Source organism: Pan paniscus, chromosome 7 (assembly GCF_029289425.2).
Source record: "Pan paniscus chromosome 7, NHGRI_mPanPan1-v2.0_pri, whole genome shotgun sequence".
NCBI classification, from domain to species: domain Eukaryota; kingdom Metazoa; phylum Chordata; class Mammalia; order Primates; family Hominidae; genus Pan; species Pan paniscus.
In genome coordinates, this window is record NC_073256.2 from 160,482,575 (window position 1) to 160,499,841 (window position 17,267).

The 17,267-nt window shown below is 54.0% G+C and overlaps 2 long non-coding RNA genes across 13 annotated transcripts in view; one reads left to right on the top strand and one right to left on the bottom strand.

Moving 5' to 3' along the window:
• Positions 1–1,153: 1,153 nt before the first annotated feature.
• On the bottom strand, positions 1,154–15,336 carry LOC129398656 (uncharacterized). 3 transcript variants are annotated; one of them, XR_008626539.2, is made up of 5 exons: positions 15,189–15,336; positions 3,422–3,555; positions 2,830–2,922; positions 2,049–2,168; positions 1,154–1,738 (listed from the first exon to the last, which is right to left on the bottom strand). It is a non-coding gene; the product is annotated as an uncharacterized LOC129398656 (long non-coding RNA). The 3 variants fall into 3 exon arrangements; XR_010112845.1 differs by having other exon boundaries at positions 3,422–3,520; positions 15,189–15,300; XR_010112846.1 differs by lacking the exon at positions 15,189–15,336 and adding an exon at positions 8,353–8,489.
• LOC100980434 (chromosome 8 C8orf31 homolog) overlaps positions 15,337–17,267 on the top strand; it is a 34,421-nt gene continuing 32,490 nt past the window's right edge. For 3 of the 10 annotated variants that reach the window (XR_010112844.1, XR_010112843.1, XR_008626535.2), the window contains exon 1: positions 15,607–15,935. This is a non-coding gene — a long non-coding RNA (chromosome 8 C8orf31 homolog). Of the gene's footprint in view, positions 15,936–17,267 lie in introns of all 10 variants that reach the window. The other 7 variants (XR_010112839.1, XR_008626530.2, XR_008626534.2 and 4 more) reach the window with 5 other exon arrangements.

The following is a 17,267-nucleotide window of genomic DNA, read 5'->3' on the forward strand; positions in this document are numbered from 1 at the left end:
CGCAGGTGGCTTTGCTGGAGGGACAGACAGTTGATCATAGTGGAGCTGGTGAGAGGAAGCTGCACCCAAAAGCCATGGCCGGGAACCTGGATCTGACTGCAGGGACACAGAAGCGTGGTGGGCGCTGGGCGATGATGGAATTTCTAACAAATGCTTTGTTTCTGCTAAAGCTAACTTGCGCTTCCATCTCTGGCATCTCCTCCACTTCCCAGGTGAGCTGACTGGTTACTGAGCCTCGCAACTACACTGAGACGGGGGCGCAGTCATCCCCTCATTTCCCCAGGGGAGACATGCTCAGAGTGGAAGCCGCTTGTCCTCCTAGGATCTGGGACTCGGGGCCCAGCTCTCCCTCTGCTCTGGGTTTAGGGCTGAGGTCAGAGGCAGCCCTGACCTCCTGCTGGTGGTAGGTAGGGCAGTCCCGCAGGGTTCCTGCTGCCCCGCCCTCGGGAGGCTGGAGGCCCCCCAAGGACAGGTGGTTTCCAGGAGCAGAGGGAGGGAGCACGGGAGCAGAGGGAGGGAGCCCGGGTTGTGTCCTGGGCCTGGAGCAGAGAGGGGAGGAGCCCAGCGCCTGAGTTTCAATTTCCTGAAGCCTGGGGGAGGGAGAGGAAGAGAGCCTCGTTTCAGGGCTCTGGACCTGAGCCTCCCGCCCAGGGCCCACCACACCCTGCTAGGACCTGGGATTTCCCAGTCTCCCCACCGGCCCGGAACTGGGCCCCCTCCTCTCCGCAGCCCATCCAGCCCCACTTCCCCGCTTCCCCGCTTCCCAGCATCTGCCCGCGGATGAGCCTCTGGAGGATGGGCAGCCCGTCCCGGCGCTGCCTCTCACCCGCCCCCCACCGCTCAACCCCTGTGGGGACTTCCTGCAGTGAGGCCCAGGCAGGACGCTGCGCTGCCTCCCCCATCCACAGCCTCTGCCCCCTTGACACCCCCGCCCTCTGCGGTGCTTTGCAGGAGTCGCCAGCCTGTGGGCCCGGGACCGTTTCACACGCTGTCCACAGTCGTGGAAACCCGGCAGCCACAGCAGGCCTGGGCCCACGGTGCCTCCACCCCTCCGTCAGCCCCCAGCAAGTCTTCCTGGGGGGCCCCAGCCCTGAGTGCGAGACCCTCCAGGCTGCTTCTGGACCTCGGGGCTGGGGCTGAGCCCGATCCTGGCTGGAAATGAGTGCAGGGCCGATCCTGGCTGGAAATGAGTGCAGGGCCGGGCCGCCAGGGGGAAAGCCCTCCAGTCTCTGAGCCCCACCCTGGGGAATTTGCTGGGACCCCTTGAAGGCTGCAGGCCAGACCCCAGGGGTTAATAAGGGAACAAAGTCCTTGGGCGAACACATGCATTTACTATCTGAGCCAGCAGGCAGCTAGGATGCTGGGTGAGGGGGTCTCTGGGCTGCTGGGCGGCCAGGCGGGAGCATCGGGGCAGGAGCTGAGGGCTGCACTGGGCAACCACCCTGAGCCCCTGTTTACCCACCAGGGGCAGTGCCAGGGCGGGCTGGGCTCACAGCAGAGCCCAGAGGAAGGGGCCCAGGCTGAGCAGGAGCTCCCCGACAGTCTGGCACCAGAGGCCACGCCGCACTGTGGCCGCCTTGTTATGGAGGCTATTTTCACAGCAGGTCATGTCCAGCTTCTCAGTCTTCAAGTCAATCAGTCTATCCTCAATTTCTGTGGGGTAAGACCCTCCAGGGACCACAGTAATCTGGGCACAGAGTGGGGCCACAGCCCTTGCTAGTGTAGCTGAACTTCTGCCCTGTGGGCAAGAGAGGAGGGTGTCTGGCACAGGAGGTCCCACCCGAGCCCCTCGGACCCGCCCCAGGACCACCCCCTTCAGGGAACCTTGAAACCAGTGGGGACACGGAGACAAGCAGAAGAGAACGGGCGGCGGCCCCAGGCCCCACACCAAGTCTGCGGTCCATTAGATGGAGGTCCCTGAGCTCTGTCCCCAGATCTAAGCTTCCACCAGGCCAGGGGGCTCAAGGCAGAGCCCCTGGGATGCTGCCAGAGAGTGCCCTGCCCACCCCTCACCTGCCTACAGACGCTGGGTCCCACCCAGGACTCACCATCGATAGTGCCAGTGACCACAGAGGAGGGGCAGCTTTGAGCCTGCATGGGATAGGAGACGGGGTGGCACAGGCTGGGGTCCAGGACACCGTAGCACTGGAAGCACTCAAGGCCCTGGCCTGGGATGGGGCGGGGAGGGTGCAGGTCAGGGTCGCAGGCTGAAGGGTGGGTTCCAGTCCCTCTCACCAGCACCAGCAGCAGGCCTGGGCAGCACACAGGTAGGCTCAGGTGCCCTTGGCTACTCAGAATTGTGGGCAGGGTCCTGCTGGCATCTGGAGCCCCCAGCATCGAGAGGGTCTTACTCCCACCTTCAGGCCTCCTTCCCATCCCCCACCCTCAGCCAGCAGCAGCATGGGGCCAGTGACCTTCATGGTCTTGGGTATGGGTGCATTGAGGGCACGTGTGGCACAGAGGCTCTGAGCCTGGAAAGAGCTAGGGGAGGCCTTGCACCCCCAAGCCTGGGAACCTCTGCCCCACTTCTGGTTTGTGATGAGGAGCCCGGATTGTTTGTGTAAAGTGCACACAGCTGATGGCCTCATCCCATCATCCCACAGAATGGGAACTGAGGGGTAGAAACCCTTCCTTCCTGACCTGGCTGCTCTGGAAGGCAGACATGACCTTGAGCAAGACCCCTCTCACCCCACCCCTTCTCTGCCTGGGGCCTCCCAGAGCTCAGGGTGTGAGCAGAACAGACCCGGAGGGAGGAGGGGCTGCGGTGAGGAGAGGAGGGGCTGTGGTGAGGAGAGGAGGGCGAGGTTGTCCCCTGGGGTAGGAGGACACCTTAGGAGAGGTTCTGACTCAGTAGAGAGGAGGGTCCCGGACTAGGGCCTTGAGTTTCAGTTTCAGTTTCCTGGTACATCACGGTGTTGGTGTCTGAAGCAGGAGAGAAAAGCAGCCGTGAGACCTCAGGTCACGCCCAGGACCAGGCCCTTCCCGCTCAGGATGAGGGTCTCGGGCTGAGCCCACCACTGGCAGGCCCCTGTGCAGACAGAGCCTGGGAGGGGCCAGCAGGGCAACAAGCTCTGACACTGAGACCCCAGGCCAGGCACCCCTTGTTTTCTGTGCAGGGAGCAGAGGCCCCTGTAACGGGGTGGGACGACATGGGGGCTCCCTCGGGGCAGGGGAGGGGGGGTCCAGAACTCTGTCCTGGCCACAACCGGAACCACCCCTGTCCCTCCCCCCTGCCCACCCCCATCACACCCACACCCGAATTTGTTCTTCACGGAGAATCAGAAGACACAGGAAATGGGCCAGGGGTGACTGACTGCAGACTCCGCCCCCCCTCCCCAACCAGGTGCTGGGCAGAAGGAAGAGAGGGCTGCCTGGGCTGTGGGGACAGAGCCCTTGATGAAGACAGATAAAGGCAGCAGACCTGCATAAGGATGGGTCGCCTCTCCGGTGGGTGGTCCCTTCCGAAAAGCAGAATCCACTCTGTGCCCTCAGGGGTCTCTGCTTGGAGAGTCCATGGCATCTGAGAGGATGGGCCAGGTGAGGTGGGGGTGGCTCCTGAGAGCAGGGAGGACAAGGGCGGAGCTGGAGGCGTCAGGCCCAGAAGACCCCCCAGTGACTCGGGGCAGCTGTGGGCAAGGCTTGGGCCCAAGAGGCCTGACCACCCCACCTGGCAGCACACCAGAGCACAGGTCAGACCTGAAGGGGCAGCGCCAGCAGGGCCCATGGTCCGCAGGTCACTCTGCCGGCCCTGCAGCCACACTGCTCAGGTCCCAGGGCCTGATGATGGCTGAGCCAGACATCATAACACCAAGCAATGGAGAAGTTAGAATATTGCTAGGGATACTGACTTGTATTTTTGAATCTTAAAATATATGTTTTAATCTGACATCTATAAGCAGTGCATGTTACATGCCAGTCAGAGCACGAGCATCCCCGAGAGGTGTGCACTCTGTGTATCTATGGATAATGAAAGCACGGCTTTCACACAGCAAGTTATCCTCACTTCCTGTGATCAACTCTGATATCTTCTACTTTATTTGAAAGAGTATTGATTGTGTCCCACTCGACTGATTTTACACCCTCTATGTACATGGTCCCCAGTTTATGGGCAGGGCGGTTATTTTGTGTTTTATTTTGTTTTTGAGACGGAGTCTTGCTCTGTCGCCCAGTCTGGAGTGCAGTGGCGCGATCTCGGCTCACTGCAACCTCCGCCTCCCGGGTTCCGGCGATTCTCCTGCCTCAGCCTCCCGAGTAGCTGGGATTACAGGCGCCCGCCACCATGCCCGGCTAATTTTTTTATTTTTAGTAGAGATGGGGTTTCACCATGTTAGGCTGGTCTCGAACTCCTGACTTCAAGTGATTTGCCTGCCTCAGCTTCCCAAAGTGCTGGGATTACAGGCATGAGCCACCACACCTGGCCTGTTTTGTTTTTTGAGATAGGGTATCCCTCTGTCACCCAGGCTAGAGTGCAGTGGTACAATCACAGCACATTGCAGCCTCAACCTCCCTCCCAACCTCAACCTGCAGGGGAGGGGAGGGAGAGGAAGGGAGGCTCATCTCAGGGCTCTGAACCTGAGCCTCCCGCCAGGGATTTCCCAGTCTCCACACTGGCCCGGAACTGGGCGCCCTCCTCTCTGCAGCCCCATCCAGCCCCCACTTCCCAGCATCTGCCCACGGATGAGCCTCCGGAGGATGGGCAGCAGGTCCTGGCACTGCCCCTCACCCGCCCCCCACCACTCAGCCCCTGTGGGGACCTCAGGAGGTAAGGCCCAGGCAGGACCCTGTGCCACCTCCCCCATCCACAGCCTCTGCCCCCTTGACGCCCTTGTTACAGAGGCTCTTTTCACAGCAGGTCATGTCCAGCTACTCAGTCTTCAAGTCTATCAGTCCATCCTCAGTTTCTATGGGGTAAGACCCTCCAGGGACCACAGGATGGGTGAGGTTCATAATCTGGACACACAGGGAGGGCCACAGCCCTTGCTAGTGTAGCTGAACTTCTGCCCTGTGGGCGAAAGAGGAGGGTGTCTGGCACAGGAAGCCCCACCCGACCCCCTCGGACCCACCCCAGGACCGCCCCCTTCAGGGAACCTTGAAGCCAGTGGGGACACAGAGATAACCAGGAGACAAGCAGAAGAGAACGGGCTGCGCCGAGTCTGCAGTCCTTCCAGGCTCAAGCAATCCTCCTGCCTCATCTTCCAAGTAGCTGGGACCACAGGCACCCGCCACTACCCCCAGCTATTTAAAAAAAAATTTATAGAGATGGGATCTCACTATGTTGCCCAGGCTGATCTTGAACTCTTGGGCTCAAGTGATCCCCTTGCCTCAGCCTCCCAAAATGCTGGAATTGTAAGCATGGGCCTCTGCACCCGGCCTGGTCCGCAATTTAAAAACACACAGCCACCATTCCCTCTCCAGAAAGCACCCAGATCCCTTTGGGAGAACCAGCCTCCTCCATGGAGGAAAGCTTGGGATCTGCCTTCCCACCTGGGGAGGAGAGGGATCTGTGGAAAATCCTTCTGACGGACTTCCCTCAGTGCCTGATCCATACTCAATAGTAGAAAAAGTAAGAAATATACAAAGATAGCAGATACACGGAGACAGTTCCCCAAATAGCTGAGCGAATAGCGCAGAAGCAATATTGAAGACCTAATAGCTGAGACATTTCCAGAACTGATAAAGTGCATCCAGCCACAGATCAAGCAGCCCAGAAAATTCCAGGCAGCATCAACAAATAAATAGCCCCACATGCACCCGTGAAAATGCAGAAGACCAAAGAAAAAAGTCCTGTCAACAGCCAGAGAAAAAGATCAGCCACCAGGGGTCGGTAGTGAGAAGGACAACTGTGGAAGCCAGGAGATGACAGCCCTGAGTTCCACAGGCAATGGAAGAAAGATTGTCAGACAGAAAGGTTGTCCCCAATATACTTGCACTAAAAGAAAATCTTTTATTTATTTATTTATTTATTTTAGACAGGATCTCACTTTGGAGTGCAGTGGCGGGAACACAGCTTATTGTAGCCTTGACCCAGGCTCAAGCGATCCTCCCACCTCTGTCCCCGAAGTAGCTGGGATGACAGGTGTGCACCACCACGCCCAGCTAATTTTTGTATTTTCGTAGAGGTGGGGTTTCTCCATGTTGCCCCAGCTGGTCTTGAACTCCCTTGATCAAGGAATGCTGAGACTACAGGTGTGAGCCACAGCACCGGCCAAGAAGGTCTTTTAAAAAGTGATCTTTTCGGGCACGGTGGCTCATGCCTGTAATTCCAGCACTTTGGGAGGCCAAGGCGGGTGGATCACAAGGTCAGGAGTTCAAGACCAGCCTTGCCAAGACGGTGAAACCCCGTCTCTACTAAAATTAGCTGAGTGTGGTGGTGGGCACCTGTAATCCCGGCTGCTCGGGAGGCTGAGGTGGGGAATTGCTTGAACCCGGAGGCAGAAGTTGCAGTGAGCCAAGATCACGCCACTGCACTCCAGCCTGGCGACAGAGACAGACTCTGTCTCAAAAAAAAAAAAGAAAAGAAGAGTGATCTTTAGGCTGGACATGGTGGCTCTCACCTGTAATCCCAGCACTTTGGGAGGCCTAGGCAGAAGGATCGCTTGAGCCCAGGAGTTCCAGACCAGCCTGACCAACATGGAGAAACCTGTCTCTACTAAAAATACAAAAAAATTAGCCAGGCGTGGTGGCGCATGCGGGTAGCCCCAGCTACTCAGGATGCTGAGGCAGGAGAATCGCTTGAACCCAGGAGGCAGAGGTTGCGGTGAGCTGAGATTGTGCCATTGCGCTCCAGCCTGGGCAACAAGAGCAAAACTCCATCTCAAAAAAAAAAAAAAGTGATCTTTAGGCCGGGCACAGTGGCTTGTGCCTGTAATCCCAGCACTTTGGGAGGCTGAGGTGGGTGAATCACTTGAGGTCAGGAGTTGAAGACCAGCCTGGCCAACATGGTGAAACCCCATCTTTACCAAAAATACAAAAATTAGCCGGGCGTGGTGGCACGCACCTGTGATCCCAGCTACTCGGGAGGCTGAGGCAGGAGAATCACTTGAACCCAGGAGGCGGAGGTTGCAGCGAGCCAAGATCTCGCCACTGCACGCCAGCCTGGGCAACAGAGCGAGACTACATCTCAGAAAAAAAAACAGTGATCTTTAGCCAGAAGGAAAATGGTCCCATTCAGAATCAGAGATACCTCAAGTAATGAAGCACAAATTCGTAAAAACGTGGTAAATCTAAATGAACATCAATTCTATTAAAAAAGATAAAATAGTGGCCGGCGTGGTGGCTTATGCCTGTAATCCCAGCACTTTGGGAGGCCGAGGCGGGCGGATCACCTGAGGTCAGGAGTTCAAGACCAGCCTGACCAACATGGTGAAACTCCATCTCTACTAAAAATACAAAAAAATTAGCAAGGTGTGGTAGCACATGCCTGTACTCCCAGCTACTAGGGAGGCTGAGACGGGAGAATCACTTGAACCCAGAAGGCCTCTCACGCCATTGCACTCCAGCCTGGGTGACAGAGCAAGACTCCGTCTCAAAAAAAAAAAACTTCTGTCTTGTGGGAGATTTAAGTTTTTGTGGTGAAATGAAAATTCATACCATAAATACAAACCTGGAAAGGAGTGAATACAATGAGGCGAACCCACTGGGCGGTTACACAGTGGCCCACAGCTGTAGTCCCCGCTACTCAGAAGGCTGAGGCAGGAGGACGGCTGGAGCCCAGGAGTTCAAGACCCACATAGGCAACATAGTGAGATGGAGCAGGGACCCCTCCTAGGCACCAGCCAGGCTCTCCCAAGCTTGGAAATCAAGGAACACTCTTCAATCCCTTCAAGGGAAATTCCAGTCACCTTGCCAGCCTTGAAAGGTAAGTGAGCAGCCTGCCAGGAAGGCGACGGGAGCACGGGTCTCCCAAGCAGGCCACAGCCACAGGTGGTTTGCTTCCCTATAGAAACTAAAGCATAACATACATTCTCAAGTCTTTCAGAAACCCCCACCCGGTGGAAAATGCCGACTGCTATCACAGAGACCCAGATAAGGGGGAACTGAGGACTGAACTCTGGCCGTGTTCTCTGTCCTGAATTTCTTCTTGAGGGGCCTGGAGGGAGTCACACCTGTGAGCCACTAATGCGTGCCCCCATGCACACAGCACCCTTGGCATAACTCCATCTTAGAAAGAGACTCCATTGTATATCTTACAGGGCACTTTGCCAACAAAGGTAAGATGTTTTGCTTAATAAACAAGTTAAAAATAAAGCCTGCATCCAAACAGATGAGGACGCAAGCAAGCACACTCTTCCGATGTCACTTCTCACGGGAGGCCTCTGTGATTGCAGAAGGAAAGGCCCCGGCAGAACTCACCATCTGCCGCCTGAGGCTCCACCACCTCGAAGACATCCTTGCAAGATCCACAGACTGGCCCACACCAGGAGGTGTCTGTCTTCTTCTTGTGTCTTCTTCACTCCCCTGGACTGGTTCGTGAACCCCTTCTCCTATCTCTGTTTCCTCTGGATGTTAAATGCTACTTTCTTTGTTGTGGAACGTTAACCTGTAACATGTATATACTGATTAAGTACACTCTTACGTTGTCGTGTGCAATATTGGCTGACGTGTGCAGTGGCTTGAGCCCGTGTGACTGCAGCTCTCACTACCGAGGGAAAAGGAGCACTAAGCAGCATGCCTCCTTGGGAACGCCGTGTGGCTCGTGGCTTTAGGGATTGAAATAGCCTCAATAAAATTCTGACATTGTGAAAGACACAGGCATGCTTGGATGTGATTACCTCTAACTTTGCACTGCTCATGACACCCCAGGTATTGGTTAATGATTTTGCCTGCAACTTCTGCTTTCCTGAAATGTACCCATACCCCTAAAAACCCCAGCTTGTAAGCCACTGGGGAGTTTGGGTCTTAAGCGTGAGCTGTCCGTTCTCCTTGCTTGGTACCATGCAATAAATATCATTTTTCCCCTGCTGCAAATTGCAACATCAGTGTTTGACTTTACTGCCCTGGGTGAGAAGAGCCCAGCTCGGTTCAGTAACTGTAGAAGACTGTAAGAGGCGTCCAAACTGGAGTGACCCCATCGTGAATAAAAGCTGAACAAAGCCACACCTGCTGGGTGACATTCCCAGGGGTTGGGCATTGTGGGTCACAAGATGCCTATGGTTGAGGGAACGAGTTAATAATGCTAACTAATTAATCAGACGCAGAACTTAAGGAAATGTCCCAACATTTTAAGAACAAAAAGCATTCTAAGTTGGAGAATAAGATTTGCTTTAAAAATAATGGTATAGGAGTCAGGTATGGTGGCTCACACCTGTAATCCCAGCACTTTGGGAGGCCAAGGTGGACAGATAACTTGAAGTCAGGAGTTCGAGACCAGCCTGGCCAACATGGTCAAGATACCTCCAAATCTTTATTTATGTATTTATTTATTTTGGAGACAGGGTTTCATTCTCACTCTGTTGCCCAGGCTTTTTTTTTTTTTTTTTTTTTTTTTTTCTTTTTTGAGACGTAGTCTCACTCTGTCGCCCAGGCTGGAGTGCAGTGGCACAATCTCGGCTCACTGCAACCTCCGCCGCCCGGGTTCAAGCGATTCTCCTGCCTCAGCCTCCTGAGCAGCTGGGATTACAGGCGCCTGGCACCGCACCTGGCTAATTTTTGTATTTTTAGTAGAGACGGCGTTTCACCATCTTGGCCAGGCTGGTCTTGAACTCTTGACCTCGGGTGATCCACCTGCCTCGGCCTCCCAAAGTGCTGGGATTACAGGTATGAGCCACCGTGCCTGGCCTTAACTCTTCTATAAATAGATTACCAACAGACAAAAGAAAATTTAAGGCATAAAGCATTAATAGCAGTTAAAAGGCTTAATTCAAAATGACAAAAAATACTGTTAACCCAAAGATGATAATTCTAAATTTTTTAACATCCATTAAATGGTCAGAAAATAAATAAAACTAAAGTGAGAGAACTAAAAAGAGAAAGAATCATACTCTGAGGCCCTGTAACACCCCTTGTAATAGCAGATGAAAAATCAACAAAGATAGAGAGTTAAAACAGGATAAATAGGCCGGTCACGGTGGCTCACGCCTGTAATCCCAGCACTTTGGGAGGCCGAGGCAGGAGGATCATGAGATCAGGAGTTTGAGACCAGCGTGGCCAACATAGTGAAAACCCGTCTCTACTAAAAATACAAAAAAGATTTAGCCAGGCATGGTGGTGCGCCTGTAGTCCCAGTTACTCAGGAGACTGAGGCAGGAGAATCGCTTGAACCCAGGAGGCAGAGGTTGTGGTGAGCCAAGGTCGTGCCACTGCACTCCAGCCTGGGCAACAGAGCAAGATACATCTCAAAAAAAAAAAAAAAAAACCAGGATGAACGAAAGAAATTAATGGAGGCTGATCGTGTCAGCTCACACCTGCAATCCCAGCACTTTGGGAGGCAGAGGTAGGAGGGCTGCTTGAGCACAGGACAACATAGGAGGACCCTGACTTTTTTTTTTTTTCTTTTTTTTTGAGACAGAGTCTTGTTCTGTCACCAGGCTGGAGTGCAGTAGCACGATCTTGGCTCACCGCAATCTCTGCCTTGCAGGTTTAAGTGATTCTCCTACCTCAGCCTCCCGAGTAGCTGGGATTATAGGCACGTGCCACCATGCCAAGCTAATTTTTGCATTTTTAGTAGAGATGGGGGTTTCACCATATTGGCCAGGCTGGTCTCAATCTCTTGACCTCGTGATCCACCCACCTCAGCCTCCCAAAGTGCTGGGATTAAAGGCATGAGCCACTGCACCCAGCAACCCTGTCTCTTTAGAGCAAATTTTAAAGCCGGGCACAGTGGCTCACGCCTGTAATCCCAGCACTTTGGGAGGCCAAGGTGGATGGATCACCTGAGATCAGGAGTTTGAGACCAGCCTGGCCAACATGGTGAAACCCCATCTCTACTAAAAATACAAAAATTAGCCGGGTGCGGTGGCACACCCCTGTAATCCCAGCTACTCAGGAGGCTGAGGTGGGAGAATTGCTTGAACCCGGGAGGCAGAGGCTGCAGTGAGCCGAGATCGCGCCACTGCACTCCAGCCTAGGCAACAAAGCAAGACCCCGTCTCAAAACCAAAAAAAAAAAAAAAATTTTCAATTTAAAAATTTTTAAAAATAAAACAAATTTTAAAATTAAAAAAAGGTAACCAACATAGAAAACTGATCACAGCAATTCCAGAACACACACACTTTTCAAGTACACACAAACATCTACAACTATGGATCACATAATGAGCCATGAAAAAGTTTCCACAAATTAATTGAAATCATACAGAGTGGCTTCTCTAATTACAGTTAAATTAGACTAGAAATTATTACCCAAAACAAGAAAATGCTCCTCTGTTTGGAAATGAACAAGTATAGTTATAAATAACATATATGTCACAGAAGAAATCAAAATGAAAATAGGATTTCGCTCTGTTGCCGAATGCAACAGGAATGCAGTGGGTACAATCAAAGCTCACTGCAGCCCTGACCTCCTGGGCTCAAGTGATCCTCCCGCCTCAACCTCCTAAGTAGCTGAGACCACAGGCACGCACCACCACATCTTGCTAGTTTTTAATTTTTTTTTTTTTTTTTTTGAGATGGAGTTTTGCTCTTGTTGTCCAGGCTAGAGTGCAGTGGCACCATCTCGGCTCTGCAACCTCTACCTCCAGGTTCCAGCGATTCTCCTGTCTCAGCCTCCCAAGTAGCTGGGACAACAGGCATGCACTACCACACCTGGCTAATTTTTGTATATTTAGTAGAAACGGGGTTTCACCATGTTGGCCATGGTTGGTCTCGAACTCCTGACCTCAGGTGATCTGCCCTCCTCAGCCTCCCAAAGTGCTGGGACTGCAGGCATGAGCCACCACGCCCAGCCATAACTGCATGCTTTGAGAGAACTGTATCCACTGTTAGGTCTCAGAAACCAATACCCCAAAATATGGCACTTTGACATGCCGAAGAAACTTCAAGAACTTTCTGTCCTCCCCCACAACCCACAGACTCTCCCAAAGTCAGGATGGAGTTCTCTGAAGTTCCTTTGTCTGCCTAAAGTCTGGACTCACCAAGAACAATTGTGTTTTCTTCCCCCTACCCCCAGACAAAGAATGTCACCATACCTGAACAAACCCTTTCACAAGATAATAATGTCTGTCCCTCAGGCCCATTCACATTGCAAAGAGAACTATCTACAAGTTAATCTCCGCTCCCTGCTCCACTGCCCTCAGAATCCTCTTCTCCCCCCATGGCCTGTGTGGCCAGGATGGTCCCTAAGCGTCTGAACCCCGCTGCAGGGTGCAGGATATCGCTCTGTGTTTTCCCCTGTGGACACATTAATACACCTCTGCGCCTTTTCTCCAGTTAATCTGCCTTTTCTGAGTCGCGTTTTCATGGAAATGTCAGGGGTTAAAAGGGAAGATTTCCCACTGGCCCTTACCTTCATACATTAAAAACACATTCAGGCTAGGCACGGTGGCTCATGCCTGTAATGCCAGCACTTTGGGAGGCCAAGGCCAGAGGTCAGGAGTTGGAGACCAGCCTGGCCAACAGGGTGAAACCCTGTCTCTACTAAAAATACAAAAATTAGCTGGGCATAGTGGCACACACCTGTGATCCCGGCTACTTGGGAGGCTGAGGCAGGAGAATCGCTGGAACCCGGGAGGTTGCAGTGAGCCCAGATAGCGCCATTGCACTCCAGCCTGGGTGACAAGAGTGAGACTCCATCTCAAAAAAAAAAAAGATTCAACATTAATGAATGAAGCATTCGTCACAAGAAATTACAGGAAGAACAGCAAATGGAATCCAAAAAAATGGAAGAAAGAAGCGAATAAAACTGACATCAGAAATTAATAATATGGAAATTATGTGCATATTAGGATACACAAGTTAGTTATTTGTTTGGATAAACTAAAAACTTTGATAACTCTTGCTTTTTTTTTTTTTTTTTTTTTTTTGAGACAGGGTCTCACTCTGTTGCCAGGGCTGGAGTGCAGTGGTGCAATCTCAGCTGACTGCAACCTCCGCCTCCCAGGTTCAAGCAATTCTTGTGTTTCAGCCTCCCAAGTAGCTGGGATTACAGGCTTGTGCACCATGCCCGGCTAATATTTGTTATATTTTGTAGAGATGAGGTTTCACCATGTTGGCCAGGCTGGTCTCAAACTCCTGACCTAAAATTATCCACCTGCCTCAACCTCTCAAAATGCTGGAATTACAGGTGTGAGCCACCGCACCCAGCCTTAAAAATGTGGATAATTCTTGTGGGAGACCAGTCAAGAAAAGAAGAGGAGAAAAACAGCCATAATAGCAATGGGGAAAAAATCAGGATCAACAGAGGCTTCAGCCAGGCGCAGTGGCTCACACCTGTAATCCCAACACTTTGGGAAGCCGAGGCAGGTGGATCCCTTGAGCCCAAGGGAGAAATAGCGAAGGGGGACGCGTCACACTTTCAAACCATCAGATCTCCTGAGAACTCACTCACTATCACCAGAACAACAAGGGGGAGGTCTGACCCCATGATCCAATCACCTCCCACGCGGCCCCTCCACCAATTCCACATGAGATCTGGGCGGGGACACAAATCCAAACCATCTCATCCTGTAACTTCTTTCTCCCTAAAGGGTATAAAATCGAGCTGTACCCCAGCTGCCTTGGGCACATGTTCCCCGGACCTCCTGAGTCTCTGTCATGTGAGGTCATGGTCCTCACATTTGGCTCAGAATAAACCTCTTCAAATATTTTAGAGTTTGGCTTTCTTTCATCAACACATCCCATCCTGTAAAACGCGGAGTAAGCCAGAGAGAATGGCTCACACCTGTAATCTCAACACTTTGGGAGACCAAGATGGGAGGATCATTTGAGGCCAGGAGTTCAAGAGACCAGCTTGGCCAACAAAGCAAGACCTCATCTCTAAAAAAAAAATAAGTAAATAAAAATAAATGCAAGTGACTTCACTCTTCTCTCCCAGAGCCTCCAGTTGTCACTTTTGTGAGTTTCTTCAGGGTCTCTTGAACTGTACTCAGGGTGTCAAGAGGTACAGTCGGGAAGGATGGGGGCCTCTAATGAGGGGGTTAAGAGCATCATTCTGGGGGAGACATGAGGGAGGCAGCAGAGGAGGGGCTGTGGTGTGGCCTTCACACACTGCAACTCCTGGAGCTCAGGCAGGGGCAGGATGGCCAGACAGTGGACGCATGAGTGGAGAAGACTTCAGCCACCCTGACTCCACCTAGGAGGTGCCCCAAGGCAGAACCAGCAGCTGAGCCTGGCCAGCCCCGGCAGCGATGAGAGACGGTAGGTTTTGGGGTGACCAACAGGGAGCCCCAGCAGGAGCCCAGCAGGAGAGAGAAGCTGGGTATTGATCCTGCTGGCCCCTCCTGCAGTCCGCAGGACTGTCCACAGCCCTCGCTCCTCTTAAGCAGCTCACCTGCCTTGGTGGCCCCTCCCTTCCTGGCCCCTCCTTTTGGGCCTGGGTTGGGGGTGGCAGGGGTCCTGTCCCTGCACCGGAGCAGAGCGGGATACGGCACTGGAATGTTTCTAGGCAGCCCACCCCTGTAAGAGGGCCTGGGGCTGGGCGCAGTAGTTCACACCTGTAATCGCAGCACTTTGGGAGGCTGAGGCAGGAGGATCGCTTGAGCCCCGGAGTTTGAGAGCAGCCTGGGCAACATAGAGACCCCACTTCTACTTGAGAGACACAGAGAGAGAGAGAGAGGGAGGGAGGGAGAGAGAGAGAGAGGGAGGGAGAGAGAGAGGGAGGGAGGGAAGAAGGGAGGGAAGAAGGGAGGGAGAGAGAGAGGGAGGGAGAGAGAGAGGGAGGGAGGGAAGAAGGGAGGGAGAGAGGGAGGGAGGGAGGGAGAGAGAGAGGGAGGGAGGGAGGGAGAGAGAGAGGGAGGGAGGGAGGGAGGGAGAGAGAGAGGGAAGGAGAGAGAGAGGGAGGGAGAGAGGGAGGGAGGGAGGGAGGGAGAGAGGCTTCTGGTAAACGCTCCTATTTTGTAAACTCTCTTCCTATTTTGTGATTAGGCTGCTCCATCAGTTTCTGCCACCAGCTTGCTGGAGACGCTGCATGTCCCCGACTCCTCTCAAAGGGTGAAAAGCTCAGTCGCACCCCAGACCCGCTCCTCAGGCAGAGGATGAACTGAGTCCCCGCCCCACCGCCCGTCTGGCCTCTGTGAGAGTGGCGTGCAGGCTGACCCTGGAAGCAGAGGGACATTCGAACGGGCCGGCGGCCTTCTCCCCGCTAGGCTGGGCTCCGGGGTGGGCGGAGAGTGGCCGCCACAGGCCATCAGCGTCCGGGGTTCTGGAAGCAGGGAGGGCAGAGGCTGGCCCAGCCTATGGGAGACCCTGCAGAGGCGTGGCCTCCAGGCTAATCCTACCCCAGCTGCCCCAGGGGGGATTTCTTTTCTTTTTTCCTTTAATCTCTTTATCTACAGGCGCCGAGGCTTAATGAGCTCCAGATGTCTCAACATACCGGGAGAGGTTTAGGCTCCCCTGCCAAATACCAGGGAGATAAGAACGCACCAGACTTTGCACAAACCAGAGCTGGTGACCCCCAGTTCCCTTTAAATCAGCGACATGTCATTACAAGGCGGAAGTCCCGCCCGAGAGGACAGTCCCCAGGGCTTGCTAAGCATGCGTGGTATCAAGAGGCGCATTGAGGCGCTCCTGCAGCCTCCTCCCGGCACGGGACTCCTCACAACCCCCAGCCTCAGCTTCCCCGACAGGGCAGGGGCTCAGTCTTCCCCACTCCGGGCCAGGAACGCAGCCTGCTTGCCTTTTGTCCAATTGGGTGCTCTTTCTTTGCGACTGATACAAAGTGGGAACAAACTCCGCTTCCGGTGATGCCCGGGCCCCAGGAGGCTGGGGGAGAAGTGCACGCTGCCCAGCCTTCAACCTGAACTGCCGCCAGCACTTCCGAGCCCCGACCCCTGCAGCTGTGAGGTGAGGTGGGGAGGGGGCGGCCCGCGGGGAGGGGGCGGCCCGCGGGGAGGGGGCGGCCCGCGGGGAGGGGGCGGCCCGCGGGGAGGGGGCTGCCTGCAGGGCGGGCCGCGTGGGTCCCCCGAGCGTGGGGGACCAGTGACGTCAGGCAACATTTCTCCAAAGGCTCCCTCACCTCGTCCTTTGGCATCTGGGGTGCTCAGAGGAAGGGGGAAGCCGGGAGGGTGCGGAGAGGGTCACTGGAGAGGGGAAAGGCCAGAGTGATCCCCTTGGGGACGAGGCAGAGGAGAAGCTGTGGAGACCTAAAGAGAAGAGGTGGGGTGCGCCTGGGCCTCTCAGGTTTGTTTCCCAGAACCAGGGAAGGTTACAGTAGAAGGGAGGACCCTGTGGGGAAGAAGCTTCCAGAGACCTTCTGGAGAGGTGAGCCAAAGGCGAGCCATGGCCAGAAACCCCAGGCCTGCTGCAGCGGAGAGTCAGTGCTGCAGGAGGCTTGGGAATCAGGGCTGCCCTCCTTGGGCTGAACCCTCTGTCTAGCGGACAATGGCCCTGGGCAAAAGCACTGCTTTCTGGGCCCCCTGGAGGGTAGGGCATGACACTGTGGTGCTAGAGGCAGGGGGGACATGAGGAGGTAGACGAACGTCCTGAGTCACCAGGTACAACCACTACACCCCATTGTGACTGCCCCTGTGTGCGACACAGATTTGGGGTGGTCTGGAATGTCCCTTGAGCTCCTTAGGCACTCATGAGTTTCTAGTTGAGCAAATAAAACGTCCAAGATGCCCAGTTTGATCTGAATCTCAGATAAACAACAAATAGTCATTTTTACCAATGTTTGGGACATACTTATGCTAAAAATTGTTTATCTGAAATTCATATTTAATTGGGCATCTTACCCCATTGACCCTAATTAGCAAATCACATCCAGGAGTACAGGGCATGGCTGGGTGGTGGCTGTCACACTGTGCAGTCAGAGGGACCAGGACTTCTTGGATGCAGGCGTCTGGCCAGCGTGGAAGGCCAGGACCTGGTCACGAGATGTGGCTCCCGGCATGGCAGGGCAAAGACTGCTGGTTGTCTGAGCCCAGCCCTGACTCCAGGCTGAGATGGCCATTCACCCAGACCTTGAGCCCTGCCCTGACCCCAGGCTGAGACGGCTGCCCACCCAGGCTGTTCTGAATCTAGCCCTGACTCCAGGCTGAGACAGCCGTCCACCCAGACCATTCTGAGCCCTGCCCTGACCCCAGGCTGAGATGGTCATCTATCGGGGGAAATTCACCCCCGATATTTCATGTAGGTTCTTTTCTATTTTCCCTAAGTGTCAGCCAGTCTGAGAAA